Source organism: Coloeus monedula, assembly GCF_965178545.1.
Source record: "Coloeus monedula genome assembly, chromosome: 22".
Taxonomy (NCBI): domain Eukaryota; kingdom Metazoa; phylum Chordata; class Aves; order Passeriformes; family Corvidae; genus Coloeus; species Coloeus monedula.
The window spans coordinates 6,386,333-6,409,433 of record NC_138802.1 but is presented as its reverse complement, the minus strand read 5'-3'; positions in this window follow the sequence as shown (position 1 = coordinate 6,409,433).

Below are 23,101 nucleotides of genomic sequence, written 5' to 3'. Positions count from 1 at the left end.
CTCAAAATCCATTCCTCCTGTTCTCTGGAACCAGACTTTTTTGGATTTGGCCTTTTCTTCCCACTTCACCTGCAGATTTGCTCAGGTTTTCAGTAGTTTGCTGACTTTCCTTGTGCGTCTCACAGCAGGCAGTGCAGCAAGAAGGGTTAAACAAGCCTGGGAGTGTGCAGGGGACGTGCTTGACTTTCATTACTGGTTATGGCACATAAGACAGAGAACCCAGCATGTCCTCTTTAAAGGAAAATTGTGTTCCTCTGCCTGCTTTGAGTGTGTCAGCAAAGTGGTTGTGAAGGATGCAATTTACTGAGTCTTTCAAAAGCCTTTGTCAAAGTTCCTCCCGAAAGTCACAGAGAACCAAAAACATCTCACAAAATTCCGGCGTACGGCAAAGTCCAGCCAGGCAGGGGCTGGACAGGGATTCCCCTGATGTGGTCTGGGGGCTCACAGGCAAGCCAAGAAAATCAGAGGCTGCTCTTCAAATGAAATGTTTCCTTCTGGGGTTGTTCAGCCTGGAGAAAAGGAGGCTCAGGGGAGACCTCCTGGCTCTGCACAGCTCCCTGACAGGAGGGGGCAGCCCTGGGTGGGTTGCACTCTGCTCCCAGGGAATAAGAGGAAATGGGCTGTGCCGGGGGAGGTTTATATTGGATATTAGGGAAAATTTCTTCATGAAAAGGGCTGTCAGGCACTGGCACAGGCTGCACAGGGCAGTGGTGGAGTCACCATCCCTGGAAGCGTTCAAAAGACCCGTAGACCAGCACTTTGTGCTGTGGTTTGGTGGCTATGGGGGTTAACTTGTGTGAAGGTTGGACTTGATGATCTTGGAGGTCTTTTCCAGCCCTAATAATGCCCTGATTCTATGAGATCCACCACCCTCCGTGGTGTTCCTCCTGCCTTGGCTCACAGAGCTGTGCAGGTTGTGTCCAGGTAAGCACAGGCAGTGAGTGACAGCAAAAGAGACGAGTGTTGCTTGTACAAAGCCCAAGGCCCAGGTGGCTTGGCAGCAGAACCCTGTCCCCCAGCAGCCCTGGCAGCCAAGCATCACAGCGTCTGTGCCATTTCTCATCCTGTTATCCCAACAAATACACCAGATCCACCGGAGGCCCCAAACAAGGAAACACGGGCAGCAGAAATCAATCTCACTTAAGACTTACTGAGGGTGAAGCAAGAAAAGTCTAAAGCAAAAGATCACCCTGCAATAAATGCCGACTTCTGGGTCAAAACTACTGCCCAAAACCCTCTTATCCTTGACAATCACGAGCATCCAGGGAGGGATGGTAAGGGCCCAGCAGCTGACACCCTGTCTGTGCTGCGTTTGGAAAGGGTGTCAGCAGCCGTGTCCTTACGATGCCTCCCTGCATGCTCTGGAGCGGTGTGGAAAATGGATTTTGGGTAACAGTTTATTGCAGTGTGCCCCACCCATGCACCGGGGGGGGCAGGATCAGCCTCCCTGGGAAGTTAACGCAAATCAAATCAAACCCTTTTCTGCTTCCTGACAGCTTCTCACGGAGTTTTGGTACCCTCACCACAGCCAGTCCGGACTCTTCCCTTGTGGGACAGAGCCTTTCTCCTGCATTCCTGCAAAAGCTCCTCGGGGCTGCTTTGCCTGGCTGAATGGAGAGATTTCCTGCATAAAGGGCTCTGTCCCTCTTCCCTGAACCACGGGGTGCCTGTCCCAGCCTGCATGTGAATCTCAGGAAAGATGTATTTCTGCAGCTGTTTTCTGCGCAAAGTGAGGGGTGAGCAGCCCCAGAGCCTCCCAGGGGGTTGGGAAAAGGCCAGGCTGTCTGGTCTGCAGGTCCCTGGCAGCATGGGAGGAAGGACTCAGTCCCTAGGGAAAAAAAAAATTAAAAATCAGGAAAAAAAATCCTGATTCCAAACTCCTATTTGCCTTTCTCTGCAGACAGCAAGTGTCTTATGGGAGAGATGTGAGACAAGGACTTGGGGAGCAGGAAGAGAGAGAGAGGGCTTGGGAAAGGGGGAAACACTGCCAAAAATCAGTCTCTGCAGGCAGCAGGAAGGGACAAGCTGAGACCTGAGAATGACACATCATTTTCTCTGATAAGCTGGCAGATTGGGAGGGGGCCAAAGTCTGTAAGTCACAGACCTGGAGGTGTTTAATTGCACTTCCCAAAGCTCCAGCAGGGCTCAGCTCTCTGGGAAGCTGGGTCTGCTCACCCCAGGTCAGCAGGGCTTTACGTGCGCCTTCCCCACAGTGTCCATCACTGGAGGAAACGTGCCTTGGCATTCCCTGATGACTAAGTGGGGCCATGGGGACCCATATAATTCTCCCTCTGCACCTCTGAGCACAGGAGTTTGGGCATCTGAACTCTGCTTCCTGCAAGATGCTGCACGTTCTGCTTTGGTTCACTCGTACAGAAAGGGCAGGGGAGCTGATGGTGGTAGGAGAAGTCACCACCAGCAGTGCTGTGATTAAATTAGAGTCAAATCCAGCTTTGATTCTTGCTCTCCTGTGCCTTCCTCCCTCCCCTCAGGACCAGAGGGAACCAATGAGTGAATGGAGTTCAGCTACAGGGACAGACTGTGACATCCCACCCAAATATCCTGTCCAGAGTCTCCAAGTGTGCCTTGTCTCCTCCAGAGAGCAAACTCCTGTGCCCCACGGATGGTCTGGGGCACAGACCAATGTCCAACCAGCAGCCAAGGCCTCCTCCCTGCAGGGCATCACTCAGAGACATTCCTGGATGAACCCAGTGGCTCTGTGGCAAGAGGCAGCCCAGGAGGAGCTGATGTGGAAAACACCTTCACCAGAGCAGTGCTGCTGAAAGGTCCTCACAGAATTCATGGAATGACAGAGTCGTTTGGGTGGGAAGGGACCTCACAGCCCATCACATTCCACACCCCCTGCCATGGGCAGGGACTCCTTTCACTGTCCCAGGCTGCTCCAAGCCCTGTCCAACCTGGCCTTGGACACTGCCAGGGATCCAGGGGCAGCCACAGCTGCTCTGGGCACCCTGTGCCAGGGCCTCCCCACCCTCACAGGGAACAATTTCTTCCCAAAATCCCATCCAGCCCTGCCCTCTGGCACTGGGAAGCCATTCCCTGTGTTCTGTCCCTCCATGCCTTGTCCCCAGTCCCTCTGCAGCTCTCCTGGAGCCCCTTTAGGCCCTGCAAGGGGCTCTGAGCTCTCCCTGGAGCCTTCTCCTGTGCAGGTGAGCACCCCCAGCTCTCCCAGCCTTTCCTCATAGGAGAGGTGTTCAGCTCTCACCTCACGTCCCCTTCGCTCTCTGGACTTACTCCTGACTTATGGAATAACCCCAAAAGCCGGAACAAGGAGCATGGTACTTTCTGGAGGAGGAGGAAGCTGCTGTGGGAAGCCCCGGGCACACCCCTCAGTGCTGGTAATCAACAGAGCTGAGCCCCAGTTATCCCAGTCATGTCACTAAACCCTCCCACAGTGGCGCAGAGTGCTGAGGAGGCTGGAGGAGAGAATCAGAGGATGTCAGCAATGCCAGTCTGGCTGCACCCTGGGAATGTCACTTTGAATGCTCCCTATCTTGGCACAGGGCGCCCAGAGAAGCTGTGGCTGCCCCTGGATCCCTGGCAGTGTCCAAGGCCAGGTTGGATGGGGCTTGAAGCAGCCTGGGACAGTGGAAGGTGTCCCTGCCATGGCAGGGGGTGGAATGGGATTAACTTTGAGGTGCCTTCCAACCCAAACCAGTGTGGGATTCTCTGGTTTTATGATTCTGTGCTTCAGCCCCAAACACCCAGTTTCTCCTTGCTGGGTGATGTTTTTGATGGTTGACCACAGTTGGTCGCCAGCTGCTCACCCAGTTTAATGGGAGCCAACACTGACTTTTCTCTGTGCTGAGCTTTGTCCCTGGTGTGGGAAACCACTGACCTGTCACACGATGCTTTCACCTGGGCTTGAGGCATCTGGGAACTGCCTTTTCAGGACAGGTCAGAGCACTCTGATAAAGGCCACCTCAGCCTTTCCCACTGACTCAGATGCTCCTTATTGTGAAACACTTCCCTCTTTCCCAACACTGCAGTCCCAGCCAAGAGGATCACGCAAGAGCCAGGGAAAACACCGAGGGAAAAACAGGGTGTAAAAGAGTTTGTCTAAACAAGTTCCCATCACAAATCCTGATCCTTAGCTCAGCAACAGTGAAAATAAAAGATGCAATTTCCTCCAGAGGTGAGGTGATGGTGGGACATCCTGCTGCTCACCACCACGGTGAGATCAAGGGGGAACAAATCCCTTGAGGATGGGGGGAGAATGGTACACGGATCAAAATTCAGCCGTTACCAAAGACAAGGAGGCTCAGAACAATGTCCTGCAATTGGGAACAGGTGAATATCTCACCCAGCCATCAGTGCTGCCAGCCAGGGCTCAGTACCAGGGAGCAGGGGAGACAAGTAATTCCTGCTTACAGCAGTAAAGAGCTCGGTGCTGAGGATGGAACTGCATCCATTCACACCTGGGCTTACCCAAATGCCCCACTAGGGCCAGCTGATTGCTCAGGTACAGGCGATTTGTTTCCCAGGCAGCCCAGAGAAGCTGCTCAGAAACATTTTGATGTGCTCTCAATTACTTTTGGAGTAAATCAGTGAGGGCCTTGGGTCAGCTGCGAATCTGTGGGAATTTTAGCAGCACCGCTAATGGCAGCAGAGGGGCTGGAGCCTCCACTGTCTGTGAGTGCTGCTGCTCCTCCTGACCCCTTCTGGTCATTATCCAGCTGCATTGTGTTGGCACAGAGCTCTGAGATCGCCTCCCTCCTGTACAGGCCCTTTTAAACCTCTATTTAACCCTGAATATTCCCCCAGACCCCACTGTGCTTCTTGCACTGAGTCCCTCCCACCCCTCCCTGCCTTGCACAAATTCTAATGCTCATCACAGAGCTCAGAAGTGCCTTATGGCTTAATAAAATCTGTCTCAGTCAAGGGAAAAGATTTAGACAGGAATCAGCTCACTCAGCAGAGGAAACTGTTCTCCTAACAAACTCATCAAGCCATTTCCCATAGGAAACCAGTTCCAAAGGCATGTTGGCAAGCAGCAGCCTAAGACAAAAGGAGATCAATTTGCTGGATAAATTGCACACTGCAGACAGGAGGGTGACATAATTGTGGATTTTCTCCTTGTGACAGGTGAATTTCAGACCCAGGACACCTCTGATCATACAAAATCACTTGTTAAGGAAATAAAGTTTTATGCTGGCTTACCGAACCCTAAACAATGTGGAAAAGGGGAAGGTTTGCTGTCAGATGCCTCAGAGCTGCAAGGAGATAATTTATTTACAAGCACCCCCTCTGCGAGGGACTCAGTGAGGATGTGGAAGGTACCTCCCAAATAATTCACTGTGCACACAGAGCCTGGAGCTGCCCAGCACGTCCGAGGGCTACCGAGGTCTGGAGGATGCTGGTGGGAAGCGATGGTCTCGTGGGGAATGTGGGGGAGCTGTGACAGCTGAGAAGCAGAGGTTTTGCCAGCTCTGGGTTTCAGCCCATGTCCTCTGGTCGTTTGTAAATTGGTAATCAATATTAATGTTTAGTGGAGCTTTCTGTGAGTGCAAAGGCTGCTGAGCCATCAGAGCACCCCAGGGTCCTTCTCATGGCACAGTCCTGGCTCTGCTTGGCTGGTGCAGAGTCCGGTACTTCCCATTCCTGATTGTCTGTTGACTGGGGAAGCTCAGGAAAATACTGCACTTGGCTCTGATGATTTCTTTGGTTTTACTTTTTCGAGGAGGAAAAGGAACAGATTTGTTTCCCAGAGCAGCTGTGGCTGCCCCTGGATCCCTGGCAGTGCCCAAGGCCGGGCTGGGCAGAGCTTGGAGCAGCCTGGGACAGTGGAAGGTGTCCCTGCCCATGGCAGGGGGGTGGCACTGGATGGCCTTCAAGGTTCCTTCCCACACAAACCATTCTGTTTCTATGAATACGTTATTTCCAGCCTTGCTGTCTCTCACATAATCAAACTGTAACTTAAAGTCACTGCTAGAGGCACCACAGAAATTCTGTGTAAGTACCTGAAAATCAGGCACTTATCTCAACAAATTTCCCCTGTGGCTTCCTGCTCGTGCTCCACCAGTGAAATCTTCTATCCCTGTGTTTCCCTGACACATTTTCATGCAGAGCCCCTGCTACTCCAGCTCTTCCCCTAGAGACAGACCTGCAGCCCAGGGGACTTTCATCCCCAAAGGCCTGAACAGGGGTTTTTAGTGGGGAGCTGTGCCCTGCAGCCCTGGCCCTCTGTGCTCCTGCTCTGTCCCTGCTTCCAGGGCTGCTGGCACAGGCACCAGCCCCTGCTTGAGTGGCACTCCAGCCACTGAGTCCCTGACAAAGGCAGGATCACACATGGTCACTGTAATTAAGGTCTTTATTTTCCAACACGTTTCCCTGTCAGCCATGCTCCTGAACTTTTGAACTTCCCTGTCTCTGGGCTGCGACTCCTGGGGATGTCTTGCTGCCACATTTGTATCCCACTGTTGTTCCCACTTATCCCCATCACCTTGGTGCTAATGGATACCCAGACCCCACAGCTGGTGGCTTTGGGCAGTGAGGTGGAAGCTCTGATCCTGCTGTCACACACAGACTCCTGGAGCTGGCTCCGGCAGCATCGCTGTGCCTGTGGTTTTGTATTCCTGGGGTTGCCCTCAGCCACAGGCACCTGCACGACACACGTCCAATCCAGCCCTGCCCCGCAGCCCTCGGGTTAAAGCCCCCTGCACGCAGGTGCCACAGCTGCACCTGGGCACACCTGATGTTCCTACACTGGATTCTTCTCTGCCAATGAAAAGGACTTGGCACTTTGCACTGAACAGGTTGCCCAGGGAAGTCGTGGAATCTCCAGCCTTGGAGATAACCAAAGCTCATCTGGAAATGGTCCTGGGCAACCAGGTGGCCCTGCTTTAGCCAGGGACATTGGACTAAATGACCTGCAAGATCCAAGTGACCCCCAGAGACCCAAATGACCTCCAGAGATTCCTCCCTGCCCCAGCCAGTCTGTGATTCTGGAATTTTCTGCAGTTTCACTGAGGCTTTGCCAGCCCAGCCCTGTGTACAGATGTGCTGGTTGGGGCTCACCTCAGCAACCCTGAGCGGCCCAGTGCCACACGTAATTAATTCAGCTGCAGAACTCAACACCACAGGGCGCCTTTGTGCTGGAAGTTGTCTTGCGTTCAAAACACCATTAGGTGGTTTAATAAAAGAATAAAAGAATAAAATAATAAATACCACCTATTTTTAAAAAATAGATCCTGAGAGAAGGTTTAAAGAATCGTTTTCTTCTGTTCTTGCATCCACCCCGAGGCCTCCACTCCTGGTCTTGGTGGGAGTTGTGTGGCCACCTCGAGTGTCCCTGCAGGGGGACAGTCCTGCAGGGTTGGGAGTCAGGCTGAAGGGTGTCTACAAATATCATTCATCTGAAAATTAGACTTCTCAGGGAAGACTAGAAATAAAACATCTCCTTCCAAGTCAAGAGTTCAGCTCCAGCAGAGTGAGCTGAACCCCCCCAGGTTCTGTTGAGACTTCCCAGCACTCCACTCCTTCCCTGAGGGATTTTCTGGACACTTTTTTCTGTGACCTGGCCTCATTCTCTGAGCACCGCTGGAGCAGGATGCTCCTAGTTCATCCCACCTGAGTTTGTGTCCTCTCTGCCCCTTCCCTCCAGGTGTTCACACACACTGGGAATATCCCCCTGAGCCTTCTCCAGCTTGAACAGTCCCAGCTCTCCTCTTCAGCTGCTCCAGTCCCTTCAGCATCTTCATGGCCCTTTTTTTGGACTCCCCAGCATGTCCATGCCTCCTTTGGGTTTTCCCATGAGCTCTGGGAAGGGATGTTGCTCACCAGGAACACAGCAGTGTCCTCTGTCCTTCCCTGCTCCCACCACAGATCCCACGGTCCATGGGCTCCGTGCCACGGCCAGCACTGGCTCCAAGGGGCCTGGCACCACCTTCCAGGGTCCCCGTGGCCACCGCAGTGGGGTTCTTCCCTCTCACTGCAGGGGGTGCGTCCTGTGAGCAGTGCATTCATTTGTGCAGTGTAAGCTATGAGTAATGCACCTCACAGTGCAATGCATCCTGTGAGTAATGCATCCCACTGCATGCAGTGCATTCTGTGAACAATGCATCCTGTGAACAATGCATCCTGTGAGTAATGCATCCTGTGAGTAATGCAGCCCACTGCATGCAGTGCATCCTGTGAGTAACGCAGCCCACTGCATGCAGTGCATCCTGTGAGTAATGCATCCTGTGAACAATGCATCCTGTGAGTAATGCATCCTGTGAGTAATGCAGCCCACTGCATGCAGTGCATCCTGTGAGTAATGCATCCTGTAATGCAGCCCACTGCATGCAGTGCATCCTGTGAGTAATGCATCCTGTGAGTAACGCAGCCCACTGCATGCAGCGCATCCTGTGAGCAATGCATCCTGTAATGCATCCCACTGTGTTACTATGAGTAGTGTCACCCGCTGTGTGCAGTGCAGCCTCAGAGTGATGCGTCTCACTGTGTGCAGTGTATCCTGTGAGTAATGCACCTCACTGTGTGAAATGCATTCTGAGTAACGCAACTCACTGTGTGCAGTGCAAGCCATGAGTAATGCACCTCCCTGTGTGCACCGTGTCCTGTGAGTACCACGCCTCTCAGATGCAGTGTGCTACTGCTCACAGTGAGGTGCATTACTCAGAATGCACCCTGTGCACATCATGAGTACCACAGCTCCCTGTGTGCATCCTGTGAGTACCACACCTCCTGTGGGCAGTGTATCCTGTGAGTACCGCACCTCCTATGGGCATCCCTTGAGTACCACAACTCCTCTGTGCATTGCATCCCGTGAGTACCACACCTTGCTGTGGGCATCCCTTGAGTACCACACCTCCCTGTGTGTATCCCTTGAATACCACAACACCTGTGGGCAGTGTATTCTGTGAGTACCACAACTCCTGTGTGCATTGTGTCCTGTGAGTACCACACCTTGCTGTGGGCATCCCGTGAGTACCACACCTCCCTGTGTGTATCCCTTGAGTACCACAACACCTGTGTGAAGTGTATCCTGTGAGTACCACACCTTGCTGTGGGCATCCTGTGAGTACCACACCTCCCTGTGTGTATCCCTTGAGTACCACAACACCTGTGTGCAGTGTATCCTGTGAGTACCACACCTCCCTGTGTGTATCCCTTGAGTACCACAACACCTGTGTGCAGTGTATCCTGTGAGTACCACACCTTGCTGTGGGCATCCTGTGAGTACCACACCTCCTATGGGCAGTGTGTCCTGTGAGTACCGCAACTCCTGTGTGTATCCTGTGAGTACCACACCTCCTGTGGGCAGTGTATCCTGTGAGTACCACACCTCCTGTGGGCACCCTCTGCCAGCCTGCAGGGCCCTTCTGGCGGAACGGGACCATGCCCGGCTGCCAGGGGAGGCTCTGCAGCCCGGCCAAGCCCAGCAGCTCCCTCCGCCTCCCCCGCGCACAGGAATCCATCCCGCTGCCTGCCCAGGGATGGGGTGCGAGGAGGGGAGGTCACTCCGGCAGCTCCCTGCTCTTGCCACCATCCAGCCCATCCTCCAGCCCCGGGATGGAGCAGTGGGACTGCGCACAGCCGGCGCCAGCAAAGCCGTGCTTGGAGCTGGCACCTCCGCGGGATCTCGGCAGACGGAGTCCTGGCTTTGGTGTGACAAGTCCTGCTCCCCCCTTTCATCAGGACGTGCCTGGGTCAGGGCTGTTTCTCCCTGCTCAGGTTTTCAAAGGCTCCACATCAAAGTCAGCCCGTGGGTTCCTCAGTTTCTTTCATATATCCCACAATGGCCTTGTTAAATCACAGAAACCTTTGTGGCTTTTCTCCTTTCTTTCCTTTCTTTCTTTATTATTTTTTTAAATAATCTTCTCATTTGGGGGGAATTGATAAGGGAAAGTGGTTGTTGGGGGAAGGAAATTTCTTCCATAACATTTCTTTTAAGAGTCTTGCCTATCAAAGCAGTAGGAAAGAAGCACCAAGGAAAATGCAAGCAGATGGATGAAATGCTTTCCTTTTATATATATATATGTTTGGGTTGGTTTTTTTTTTTTTATGTAGCTTTGGAGATGTGCCTTTGATTTTCTCATTCTTCTCCTATTTGCCCCCAGTTTGAATCTACAAATTTGCAGCTGGGCAACTGGCCAGAATCACCTCAGTAACCCATGGAATATCCCTTTCACTTTCCTTGTCTCCAACTCCTACATTACAGGATCAGAGAAAACTGTTAAATTCCCATATTTGTGCTGGGTCCCTTGAGCCCACAGGAACCTGATGCAGCTCCAAGAAGGCCAAATAATCCAGGGGCTCACACTTTTGGTGTGAAAGGTGTGAGTAATTTGGGCCAAACAGGGCATGTTGGGTTCTGTTAAGTCACCTGGGTGTCTGTCAGTAAATCCTGCCAGCTCCCGCCCACCCATGACAACAACCCTGCCCACCTTCTCCAGGGTACCTCCACCTGCTTCCAGGCAGATCTCTTTGGAACTTGCCACCCTTTTTTTACCTCCTCAGAATTTTTCTCCCTCCTGACGTGAAAGTGGAGGTTTTCTCTAGGCTGTTACTACCATTGCAGCTTCCACCACCTCAAGTTTCCAGTCTAAACTTAGTCTGTGAATCCATCTCTATCATTCCTTGCACCACTACTGTCCAATTGCTTAAAGCATCTGCTCCCCAGCTAGTCTGAGTCCCCCAAAACATTTACAGAGAGTGAGCCCATCTCCTTCAGATCATTATTTTGCTTCTGGGCGATGTCCTCCAGTCTGCTCCTCTGAGTGTCAGCCCTGCTCTGGTGACAGCCCTCCCCCGGGATGTTTCCTGGCTGGGAGATGCACTGGGAATGCTGATGGGCTGGACAGGTATCCTCACCTGCACCGATGCAGATCACAAAACTAGATTTATGTGCACCAGAGATGCTCCTTCCCCCAAAGGGCAGCACAGCCCCAGCTGTGTCAGCAAGAGCACAGCTGGAGGGATGGTGCTGTTCCCACCTGCTCAGCATTCCTGGGGCTGCATCTGGAGAACTGTGGGCGGTTTGAGGACACTCTGGAGAGGCCAGAAAATCCAGTGGAGGGTCACTGAAACATCCCAAAGTACTGAGTGTGTGGTGTGGGAGGGAACTGGGGCTGCTTGGCCTGGCTGGGGAAGGTCTGTGGCAAAGGTGTGAACAAAAATCTCTGGCCCTGGGAATTTTCAAAACATGACTGGACAAGGTCATGAGAAATCACAGAATCAGAGAAAGGCTTGCATTGGAAAGGGCCTTAAAGATCATCCAGTTCCAACCCACTTGCCATGGCACCCCCTAGACCAGGGTGCTTCAAGCTCCATCCAACCTGGCCTTGGACACTTCCAGGGATGGGGCAGCCGCAGCTGCTCTGGGCAGCCTGCTTTGACTTTGAAGTTAGCCCTGGGGACATACCAGGATGTTAAAGGTCCCCAGAGAGTTTTTCCACCTTTCTGTGACTCCAAGAAAGTCAAAGCCAAGGTTTAAGGCAGATTGTGCTCCTCAGCCCCTGCAGATGCACCTTCCCAGCTCTTGCTCACAGCTGGTTCTCCACCCTCTGTCACCCCGAGCGTGCCTGGCTGGAGGTGTGACACAGCACTACTCCAGAGCTTCTGGTTCCTTACAGGTGTCTGACCCGGGGCTGGCAGGAGTGAAGGATTGCACCAGTCCTGGTCATTTCTCCTACGAGTTCAGCCAAGGGAAGGCACCAGGTGATCACCCTCTGGGGACATGATTCCCTGTTTCCTACAAGATGGGCTGTTTGCATTCCTCTCCTGAGCTCTCCCAGCGGTTCCTGCCAAGGTTCCTGTGCCAGCAGGAACTGCCATATCATGCAGGGACCATCCCTAGTTCTGCCTGCACACCACACCTTTGCCTGACCCTGTTTTCCCACCTCATAGGAGAGGCCATGCTGGGAAGAACATCCGTGTCTTCCTCTGGTTCCAATAGTCATGCCAAAAGAGGGAGCAGACGGAGTGAAAGCAAAGCTTGGAAGGAGAGGTGACAAGAACATTCTTTCTTCCTGTGCCCTCTTGGGTCAGTTCTTGGGTCTGCACACATCAAGCAGCTGCTGGGAGTTCAGGGCTGGGCAGTTACCGGGGTGGGGATTCTCAGAGTCTGTCTGAAGGGTCTGGGTTTAAAATCAAATGTCTCCAAGGCCGGGAGGCATTGCTGGATGTGGTGTGAGAGCAGAACAGTGTCCAGAGGCTTGCAGGGGGTGTGTGGGGGGGTTATCACCTCCTTTGCTCATCACAAACTGCCTCCAGCATTCCGGTGTTCCCACCTGCAGGAACACAGCCTCTGGGTCTCCCAGCACAGCTCCTGAGACTGGTCTGAATCCAGACTGGCTCTGTTTGCTCAAATATGCCCTTGAGCAATTGCTCAAAACTTGTCTTGGCCGGGGATCAAGCCCTGCGACAGCACATCCCAATCTCACATCTCATCGCAGCCCAAACCGGTCCCGGCAGCAGAGACACCTCGCTGTTCACAGCCTGCCCTGCTCAACACCCACCCCAAAACCCGACAATGTCTCCTGATAACCTGCTGGTATCAGAGGAGATCAAATGTTCTCAGAAGTACACAAAGTATTTCAGAAGTAATGAACCACTAGAGAAGGGTTAGGCAGGAATTTCCCAGCCCACCCAGCCCTTCCTTCTCCAGGGCAGAAGCCAAGCACTGATTTCCCCATCCTGCCTGTGGCTGTTGTGGTCCCACTGTTGTTGCCATTCCCCTGTGGGTGCAGTTTACAGAGTCCATGCAATTGTCAGCAAAGGGTTTCCTCAGGCTGGTCCCTGCAAGGGCTCCATGCCGGGGTCCATCCCCAGGCTGCCTTAGACAGCACGGAGCAAGGACAGACACTTTCCTGTCCTCAGGGTCTGTGAGGGGACAAGAGAGCTGGAGAGGGACTTGGGACAAGGGCTGGAGGGACAGGACAAGGGGGGAATGGCCTCTCACTGCCAGAGGGCAGGGATGGATGGGATATTGGGAAGAAATTTCTCCCTGTGAGGGTGGGGAAACCCTGGCACAGAGTGCCCAGAGCAGCTGTGGCTGCCCCTGGATCCCTGGCAGTGTTCAAGGCCCGGTTGGACAGGGCTTGGAGCAGCCTGGGACAGTGGAAGGTGCCCCTGCCAAGGCAGGGGGTGGAACAAAATGAGCTTTAAGGTCCCTTCCAACACAAACCATTCCATGATTCTGTGTTTCTGTGATCCAGGAAAGTGAGTTGTGTGGGATGGGAGTCACAGTAGCCTCATGGGGAGTGTGGGGGCGGCACAACCTGCCAGTTGTAAGCACAAACATGACTTAAATTCTTGTCTGCCTGGATTTATGACATCCTCCTGAAACTGGAGTTCTCCGGTGCCAGGGCTTGGCTCTGTGCCTTACTTAAGTTTAGCTGGAGGTGGGAACAAGACCCAGTGGCTTGTAGAAAAGCCCAGTGGGCAGGATATGTGAAAAACCACCAAAAACCTGTGTGAGATCCCCAAATCCAGAGCTGTCCTTCCCCAGGACAGTGTCCCAGCTACAAGGAGGGTGTTCTGCTGGTGCTGGTGCAGAGCTCCCTTGTCAGTGCTTTGCCAGCAGGCTGGGAATTCACAGTCCCACTGTGCAGGGGGATACAGGAACACGGTCCTGGGATGGGTGAAATATGAGTAAAATCCAGCATGGCTCGGAACCTTTCGGAGGCAGAAAGCAGAGGAAACAGCAGTGGGCTGGCAGCAGGACGGGAGGGTGGAGGGGCTGCTGCGAGGGAAGCTCATGTATAATTCCCTTCTCCAGAGCTGGAAAACAGGCTCCAGCCTGGCCACCCCCGCTGGGTCAGCAGACACAGCCACGGAGCAGAGGAGGCTCTCCTGCCCTCGGACACCTTCCTGGGGAGAGCGCCATCAAAAGCACAGCATTTTTGTGCTCAAATAGCATTTCCCATCAAAAGGGTTTCCTTGATTATTTCCCAGCAAACTGCAAACCTTTGCAGTAGCTCAAACATCACAGGGGGAGACCGAAGGACTGGCTGTGAGGCCAGCTCAGGGCAGCTCCATCTCCTTGGTGCTGAGCTTAAATTGTTCCTCTCCCAGCCCCAGCCCAGAGCACGAGGGAGCACTTGGGAATCATCAAACACCCTCTGCTCTTGCATCCATGGTCCCCCACCTGATCCAGCTCCTCTACAGCAGTGTGGACATCACAGTGCTGTTTCATGCTATTCTTATGGTCATGTGCCTCAGTTTCCTGCATGCTGAGGAACAAGTGGGATAGCATCCTTCTGCTCCAGGAGATAACAGGGAGTGGCTGCTTGGCACATGGGACTCCCAATCACCAAACAAGGCAAAATCAAAAGCCTTGTTTGGCATCAGTGCTGTGCTCCAAACCTGGGCACAGAAACTCCCCCGCCTTCCACAGAACCACGGAATTGTTCAAGTTGGAAAAGTCCTTTAAGATCATTGAGTCCAACCATTCCCTCAGCACTGCCAAGGCCATCACTAAATGGTGTTGCCAGGTGCCATGTCCACATGCTTTTGAACACTTCCCCACTGCCCTGGGCAGCCTGTGCTAATGCCTGACCACCCTCTCTGTGGTGAAACTTTCTCCAGTATCCAACCTAATCCTCCCCCGCTGCAGCTTCCTGACCCCTGCTGTAGATTCTGTGTGGTTTAGAGCCTTTCTGTGGAGATCTCTCATCCAACCAAGTACCCAATGAAGAGGAAACATGAAATAGGATGAGATCTTCCACAGAATCACGGAATCATTTAGGTGGGAAAAGCCCTCCAAGACCATTGTGTCCAAGCATTATCCCAGCATTGCCAGGGCCACCACTAAGAAAAGAAGACATTCCTAACAAGTCTTCCTCTTCCCAGAGTATCTCTGCCTTACAGCAAAGCTCTGGCTGTCACTCACTCTGGGACTGGTTTTTGAAGCAGACCTCTGGAGATCTCCAGTGGGGGCACAGCATTAGGGAAACCCAAATTATCCATAGGCAGGAGTGCTGGGGAGACACCTGGCAGGATTGGATAGAGCAGAAGGGTCCAGGTGCCATCAGCAGTAGCTGTTGGGAAAGGCAGGGGAATGGCTGGAAACAAATTTAGTCATCATTCCCACTGACCATGTCTCCTGAAAGTTTAGAATCATCAAATTTGGAATATCCTGAGCTAGAAGAGACTCACAAGGATCATTGAGTCCAGCTTCTGGCCCTGCACAGGACAGCCCCAATTTGCCTGACTGAACATCTTGCCTGCTATTAAAGCTCATTTTTTCACCCTTAGTCCCCATGATCCTTCTGTGATGGGTGTAAGGAGCCAGGGACAGGGTCCAGCAGCAGTGTATGGAAATGCCAGTCCCATAAGGTGCCAGGAATTAGGGAATGGGGACAGTGTGGGCGATGGATCAGCCAGTGGAGAGACACACACAGGAGCAGAGTGAAAGAACGTGTAAGAAAAGTTACCAGGAAAATTCCCTGAAAAGTGACAGAGAATCAGAAAACTCAATGCCTAGCCCAGAAAATGAGGAAAAAAGAATAACTGAACAAGAAAGAAGGGATGCTCAAAGTAAGGAAAGCCAGTCACATGCACAGCCCAGAATACAGGGAAATCCTGTAGGCTGGGGTCAAAATTCCACACCCCTCCCTAATCCCACCTGCCTGGCTCTTCCAGCAGGAGCCTGGGTAGAGCTCTGAAAATTCAGCATTTCCAATTAGAGAGGAGCCCGGGCTCTTCCCAGGTTTGGCTTTGCAGATCATCAGCCCTGCAGGGAGAGAGGAAGGGGGCAATGATGGGAGCCAGGGGTGGGGGCCCCTCTCCTGCACTGGGACCATGGGCAGGGCTCGGGAGGAATCACCTTGGCCCAGGGGTACGAGGGGCTCTCGCTCTTAACGCGCTTCCCCAAGGTCTCTGCAAGGGTGTCAAGGTGAATATCAAACAGTCCTGAGGAGCCCCAGGAATTGGGCTAAGGATGCAGTTGCCATGGCAACAGAGTGGCTTATGGTTGACGATATTGAGTGATGTGTCACATTCATAAAGTCACGGCGCTGAGGCAGCACCTCCGAGGAGCCTCTAAAGCAAACCAGGATGGAGCAGAGAGAGCCAGGGCTGGGGCTTGGGCTGGGGCTGGGGCTGGGTTTGGGGCTGGGACTGGGCCTACTGGGACTGCAGCTGGGGCTGGGACTAGTGGGACTGGGACTAGGAATGGGACTACTGGGACAGGGACAGGGACTCGGACTATGGCTGGGGCTATGGCTGGGTCCAGAGTTGGGACTGGGGCTGGAACTGGGACAGGGGCCAGGGCTGGGGTTGGAGTTGGAGCTGGAACTGGGGCTGCAGACTCTGATGGTGTTTATTTCTGGGCAGAGGTGTTCTCCCGTTACCTCTTTCCACAGGAAAGCTGGCAATTTCTGCTGTTACTCCACACTGTGGCATGTGGAGAGGTAGGGAAGTTCAAAAACCAACAGATGGATCCAAACCACGATGTTCTATTTTATGTTCATGCCATGACCTCGCTCAAGATTAACCTTTAGGATAAGCCTTCCTGAAAGCAGCTGAGCAGAGGCATTTTCTTCTGTTAGCAGGAGGTGATAGAGTTGTGGAATGTCCTGAGCTGGAAGAGACCCACTGGGATCATTGATTCCAGCTTCCAACCCTGCACAGACACCCCAGCAATCCCACCCTGTACCTGGAAGCGGTGTCCAAATGCTCCTGGAGCTCTGGCAGCCTCGGGGCTATGCCCATTCCCTGGGGAGCCTGGGCAGTGCCCAGCAGCCTCTGGGGGAAGAACCTTTCCTGAGATCCAGCCTAAACCCCCCTGACACAGCTCCAGCCATTCCCTTGAGTCCTGTCCCTGGCCACCACAGAGCAGAGATCAGTGCCTGCCCCTCCTCTGCCCTCAGAGGAAGTTGTAACTGTGATGAATCTCCCCTCAGTCTCCTCCAGCTGAACAAGCCAGGTGCCCCCAGGCACTCCTTACAAGGCTACTCCGACAGATCCTTCCCCATCCCCGTGGCCTCCTTTGGACACTCTCTAAGAGCTGAAATGATACTTTAATGTACTTACCATGTTTGTGTTTCTCTTCCATGCCTGGAGGGTTCAGGTGTTGGTCCCCTGAAGCCACAGTTTCATTCACCACCCGTGGTCTGGGTCTCTCTGAGCTGCTTCAGGGCCCAGCCCTGGACAAGCGAGCAGCCACACACAGAGATCCCATGGCACATCCTCTGCTCTCAGCTTCCCTGGACTCAAACTGGGCAGCTGCTGCTGCTGGGCACAGATCTGGACATCCAGAACGTGTCTTGCTCTCACCCGACAGCACAGAACTGAGCCAAGCTCATGCCGGAGATCTGTTGTCAAATCTCTGCCCTTTAGATATTGAGTTTTTTTCCTTACCCAGTAAATGTCAGATGTAAAACACCTAAACAGTCAGAGCAGAACCTCAAGGCACAGTTTTTTTCCAGCAGGTCCCACGTATGAGATTTCCCACTTGCTTGTTCCATACACCTGTGGGTTTTATGCTCAGTTTCAAAACACACACACAATGTCTTGATGCTCCTTTCCCAATTTCGAGTGCTCACAGTGAGGGAGGGTGGTGGGGGGAGGTACTTCTCTTCTCCCTTTCCCAGATAATTGCAGTGATCCCTCCAGATCCCAGCTGGGATGCAGGATTTGCCCTTGGTCTCTCGGGCAGGTGCTCTCATTGCAGCATTCGACACAGCCGTACGCGTTTCATAAGAAGACAGAGGTCTAAGTGTCTAAACATAGGAATAAGTTTCATGCTCCAAATCCCAATTTCACAAGTTGCTTAAGTGCTGCTCTTGGATAGACACGTGAACTCATGTGGAAGAAGCTCCACACAACCTGTGTCATTGTCATCTCCAGCGCAGGGCCGTGGACATCCCTGTGCTCAGCATCATCCTTGTCACAAACCTTGCTCTCTGAGCCTGGGCTGTCCATTTCCACTGCAGTGTGTGCAGATGCCCCCAGCTCAGAACTGCAAATTCCACTCCTGGAACTGGGCTGCTGCTCCTCAGTTTGGGAAGTGCTGCGCACCACAGAGCAGGAGTCCATCGTGAATTTAGCCAGAAGAACATTGTCATGATGAGGGATGAGCGTGGAGGAAGAAGGAGTTGAACATTAATAACAGTGGACAAGACTTGTCTGCATTGATGGATGGTTCTAGTACCACGAAATCAAAACAGATTTAGACTGGACTTGGGATAATCTGCAAATTGGGCCAAAGCAAATGAACCCAAGAGCACCTTTTTTGTATCTCTGTGCCCTCAAAACAGCATTGCAGAAACATAAAAAGAAACCTCTTTTCCCCACTTGGATCCCAAATCACTGTTTCAAAAGACAGACCCCCTTTGGACAGGTGTCCGTGGGGTGTTTGTGCCAAGGCTGTGACGGGGAGAGCTCCACGGCAGAGCAGGGGCTCCCTGCAGTCTGTGCAGGACCTGCCCCGGAGCAGATGGATATTCCCGGCAGGAAGCACTGTCTGTGCAGGACCCAGGCCAGAGCAGAGGAAGAAAATGAGAGAGAAAGGAGCCTCTTGGTCCTGACTGCAACCCTGCTGCTCTGTAATGAGAGGCTTGGGTGCGACCTTTGGTGGCAACAGGGGCAGAACCAGACTTGGAGGGAGGTCAGCCAAGGAAAGGAGGGAGGAAAGGTTTTTTCCCTATGTGCATTAATAATTGTCATTCTGATTCCCACTACCTGAATCAGTAATTTAAAATACTAAAAATATATATTTTTATGTTTGTATATATAATTTTGCACTACATTAATTTCCCCAGGCTGAGTCTGTTTAGTCCACAACAATGGGGCCCTGAGCAACCAGATCTAGTGGAGGCCATCCCTGCTCGATGATCTTTGAGGTCCCTTCCAACCCAAACCATTCTATGATTTCTAGGATGATTTCTATGACATTTGGTAAGACGTCTTCCATCTTTATCTCAACCTACGAGTTTTCTCGTTCCTGATCTTCCAAACCCTCTCTCCTCCTGCTACAGGGAGCAGTGAGTGAGCACTTGTACCACTGCAGAAGTTTGGCCACTTACTAGGACCAGCACACCAGTGTCCACTCCTTCTTCCCAGAGGTGTGAGTCTGCCTACATAAAAAACATTTTCATTAGACATTGTCAAATGCTATTTGCTCCTTTCTGCATGTGCCTGCTCATCAGTGTGTAATTCATTAATTACCACTCCAGCCAGTGCTTCACCCACCTCAGGTCTGAGCTGTAACACCCAACTTGGCTTCAGTTCTCTCTTTGGGTCCCAGAGCTGACCACAAGGCTGTCCAGCAGAAAATCCTACACGGCTTTTATTGGAGAAATCAACTTTGATATGTAAACTTGGTTTAAATCATGGAATCCCAGACTGGTTTGGGTTGGAAGGGACAGCAAAGCTCATCCAGTCCCACCCCTGCCATGGGCAGGGACATCTTTCCCTGTCCCAGGTTGCTCCAAGCCCTGTCCAAACTGGCCAAAATCTAAAGCTATGAAGATTCCAGTAATACCGCATGCAGGAAGTTTTTCTACACCAAGGCTATTCATTCCAAATCAGTTCTCTAAGAACTCTCTATTAGAGACACACAATCCTCTTTGCCAACAATAATCTCATCAATGACATAGTGTTCTTTAAGCTGCTTTTTCCCGAAATACAGCACAAAACACGCACACACACACACACACACACTTTTTTCATCCTTATTGAGCAATTCTCACCTCACACTGGATCTGTGTCATTACCAGAATTTTGGTTTCTAATGTACTCGAAAAACTTCTTCTCCCTATTGATTGCTGCTGTGGATTTTTCACTGAGGACCTTAAACCTCTTTATCAATTTTCTATTCTGTTAAGTGTCTCATTCTCAGAGATTGTCAGGTATCACCCCCTCCTCCTGTTATTTACAGCTTTTCTTTTTCAATAGTTCAGCTCAAGTCCCTGGGAAGTAGGGACTCGAACAGCAGGAGCTACTGTTGCTGGAAAGAAAAGATGGGCCCTGAGGAAAGCGGAATGTGGGACAGACAGACGGGGCAGGATGGAGGGGGGTGGTTTGACTCGGATACCTTGAGGGTCTGGGAAGAGAGGAAATGGATGGGTGCCCAAGAGATGAGATTGCTCTTGGCAGCATCACAGGCTGGAGAGTGAGGAACTGCGACAAGCAGTTTACAAATGCGAGCCATGGGTGGTCTCCCCTTGGTCTGCAGCTGTGCTCCAGAGCTGCTCCGGCCACTCAGGAGCTCAGCAGTTTATGGGGTTGGTGACATGTTGTCACTTCACTGATGAAGGCAATGCTGGCCGGCCGCAGGGAAGGGAGGCAAAACACGGGGAAGAAGGAGAGGGAATGGAGAAAGATGCTCAAGTAGCAGTAAAATCAGTGTTGGACACAAAGAGAGAAGACAGGAAAACACAAAACACTCGTAGAGAGGAGAAATATCCAGAGGTTAAAGAAAGTAAAGCCAAGCACGAGCCTCATGAAGTGTGAGAGGGTCTGGGAGAAAGCACAGCTCCAGCAATGGTGTCCTTCCCATCCTCCAAACCTTCTTCAAATTAAGAATGAATGCCCCCATCTAATGAGAGAATGAGGAGGGGAACTCCTGCACAATCCCTCCTGCCCTTGCCGGGTTTCTGGAGCACATTCCCTTTCCCTGCCTCACAAAGGAATTGTCTTCACAGCCCACTGCAGAAGATGAGAAGCCTCAGCCCAAAGCCAGGGGAGCCATTGCAGCACTTGGTGCAAAATGTGGAGCCCATCCCTGTGGATCCCAGAGCTCCAATCCCCCCATTCCCATAGTGAGAGATGGAATTTATGCTCCAAGACCAGTGGCTGTCTTCTTCCCTAATGCCTTCTCCTCCTTAGAGGCACAGAGTCCCAGACAGGTTTGAGTAGGAAGGGACAGCAAAGCTCATCTCATTCCATCCCCTGCCATGGGCAGGGACACCTTCCACTGCCCCAGGTTGCTCCAAGGTTGGTTGACCAACCTGGCCTTGGACACTGCCAGGGATGCGGCAGCCACAGCTTCTCTGAACATTCTTGTGGTGCTCCTCTCTCCTGCACAGATCCCCTTCCTTGGTCAGCCGATGTTCCGTACCCTTTCCTACCACTACCAAACATCCCTCTGCAATTTTCCTTACAAGAGATTACGAGAGGAACACCAACATCTGATCCTGTCTGAGGGGTGGTGAGCCCCTGATCCAGCAAAGCAATCTGTCATAGAGACACCTCTGGCCAGGAAATCCTGCTTGGAATGTGGCACACCTGGAACTGAGCCAGAAACTGGAACTTGCAACCAAAACCCGTGGGTTCAGAGTTGTTCCAGCTGCACCTGCTGCCTGTTGTGCCTGGTCCTGCACAGCTCCACACACAGTGACTTATGTAAATAATACCTTCAGCTACTTCTTTTTTATGTTTTCAGACTGTTTATCCACAGCTTTAAGCATAAAATTGTGGAAATGGGAAGTGGAAAAGCATCATTTAGTTCATGGAACATCTGGATTCTGCACATGTTGCTCCTGTCTCCTTTCTTAGGATGAGGACCCACCCCAGCTAACAAGGGGCAGGACAAGAGGAAGTGGCCCCACGTTGTGCCAGAGAAGGTTCAGATTGGATAATAGGAAAATATTTTTCATGGAAAGAGTGGTCAGGCATTGGCACAGACTGCCCAGGGCAGTGGTGGAGTCACCATCCCTGGGAGAGTGTAAAAAATTTGTGACTGTGGCACCTGGGGACATTTAATGGTGACCATGGCAGTGCTGGGGCAATGGAATTGATCTTAGAGGGCTTTTCCAACCTCAGTGATTCCATGATTCTGCAAATTCCAGAAGACAGCAAATGCACAGGAGAGCAAACCTTCCACGTGGAAAGGTTTCCATGGAAAACCACACGCAGAAAGCTGTATCCCATCCCCTGACTGGTTGGGTGTGTGGGGGGGAGGTGGTTCCTTTTTTGGCTATTTAGTCCCCAAAACCCTGTGCATTTTGAAAAGTAGGACAAGGAAGAGACTCCTGCAAACAAAAGGTGCACCTGGAGATAGGGAAGGGAAGAAGAACATGGAAACAGTCACCCAGTCCATAAGGGGAATGATAAAAAATGTAATTGGCCTTTGCAAGCAGAACTTTCTGGGTTTTTTGAGGTCTGTGTTGATTGTTTCTGGCATTTTTGTGAGGGTTTTGGTTGGTTGGGTTGGGTTTTTTTGTTGCGCTTGTTCTGGTTTGGTTGTTTTTTAAATTTTGTTTGGTTTTTTTTTCCAAAAAGGTGAATCTGACCTTGAAAGAACTTTCGACCATTAAAACCAAAGCTGTGGAGCTGTGAAAGGAGCTGCTAACCAGGACCAAAAGATATTTCCACACGGGTTTTCAGTAGTTCCTGAGGCTGCTTTTCCAGTGGACTTTGCATCAGCCCTTGTATCCGAACCAGCAGCAATTACCAAGGAGATTAGAAAGCTGCCCACTGGTGTCAGGAACAGCAGTCCCAGAGAAACAGTCTAATTAAGAATCAAATAATCCAGCATTTAGATAAACGCAGAGTAGCTTGATTGGGTCAAACCATCAGAGCTGCTGAAGGGAGAAGAGTGTCTTGTTAACCTGGAAAAGTTAATAAAATCCGAGAGCAAGGTGACCCAAGTGCGTGTCATTTCCTTGGATTTTGAAAACACATTTTTATAAGGCTCCTCATAAAAGACTTAAGGAAAATAAATAGATATAGGAGAGCGGGAAATGAGTCATGATAACTGATTTCATTAAAAGATACAAACCAAAGAACAGCAGTGGAATTTTGTTCCCCAGAGGAGCAGAGGTAAGGAAAGGGTTTTCTCAGTGTTGTTTTTTATAGTCTTTAATTAAATATTAAAACCAATGCTAATTAAATTGTCAGTGGAAAACATAAATTTAAAATATAGGAAATATCAAATGGCCAACTGTCTTTTGTAACAAGGCTCTGAACTGTCCATAATTTTCAAATGGATTTCCTTGGTCCTTTTCCATAAATACCCAAAGAAACTTCCCTTAGAATCAAAACCAGCAACAAATCACACAGATTTTATCTGAAAAAAGGATAAGAACAGGGAGGACTTTTTTCTTCCAGACTGCCTTTCAGATCCAGCAACCTGATGCTATTCTGGGCTGGGATATTCCTGCTCAGGTAAAGTCACGGCAGTCACTAA